The following is a 1202-nucleotide window of genomic DNA, read 5'->3' as shown; positions in this document are numbered from 1 at the left end:
TAACACAAACAAAATAAAACATGGCTGTAAACAAAAAGTAGACAGTAGGTGACAATGCCACAAAACAGTCATCCTTCATAGGAACTGAACTCCAGTATTCTGACTGAAAACTCTTTTTTTAATGCCAGGTGCAGCCATTCAGCTCTCTTACATGGGTTTTGGTGCTCTTCTTATTTGTAAAGTGGGAAAAAAAAAGGTGAGTCACATGATGTACAACAAGAGGTCATAACGTGCTGGATAAGGCTTACAGTAACATCAAGGGCGCATATAAAGTCTCCCCCCTCCCCCACCTCGGACAATTGGACCATTTGTCCCTGTTTCTCACTCCAGCATACAGACCTCTCATACAAAGAACTTTGCCTGAGGTGAGACACATTTGGATTTGGTCTGAAAATGCCATTCTACAGCTCCGGGACTGCTTCCACACAACCAACTGGGACATCTTTGCACAGGAGGACCTCACGGACTATACATCCACTGTTCTGTTTTATATTAAGCCATGCATGGATAATGTCACAGTGGAGAAGAGCGTCACACATTATCCAAATAAAAAACAGTGGATGAACAGTGAGGTCAAACAGCTGCTGAGGGATCGGGACTCTGCTTTCAGGTCTGGGAACATGGAACTGTACAGCTCAGCCAGATCCAACCTGAAAAGAGGCATCAAGCGGGCAAAGGCAGCATACGCCAAGAAGATGGAGGGACACTTCACGGAGGGGAATCCCTGCCGTGTTTGGCAGGGCATCCATGACCTCACAAACACGAACACTTCCACTGCTGCCACCACCAACACCAGCACAAGCCTAGCAGAGGAGCTAAATCAGTTCTTTGCTAGGTTTGAAGTAAGTGTGGAAGAGGACGCACCCATGCTGCCACCCGCTGACAACCTGGCTCTTACTGTGAGCACGGAGAAGGTCAGGCTGGTGCTCCGGGGTGTGAACCCGTCGAAGGCTGCTGGTCCTGATGGTGTCCAGGGGGAGGGTACTGAGGGGCTGTGCGGACCAGCTGGTGGAGGTTTTTACTACTATTTTTAATCTCTCACTGGTTGCCTGCACAGTCCCGCGCTGCCTAAAATCTGCCACTATCGTGCCCATCCCCAAGAGACAATCGGTCAGCAGTCTGAATGATTACAGACCTGTGGCTCTCACTTCAACTGTGATGAAGTGCTTTGAGAGACTGATGCTGAAGCACATAAAATCCTT

Source organism: Stegastes partitus, unplaced genomic scaffold (assembly GCF_000690725.1).
Source record: "Stegastes partitus isolate 25-593 unplaced genomic scaffold, Stegastes_partitus-1.0.2 Scaffold241, whole genome shotgun sequence".
Lineage (NCBI taxonomy): Eukaryota > Metazoa > Chordata > Actinopteri > Pomacentridae > Stegastes > Stegastes partitus.
Note: the sequence above shows the minus strand (reverse complement) of the source record.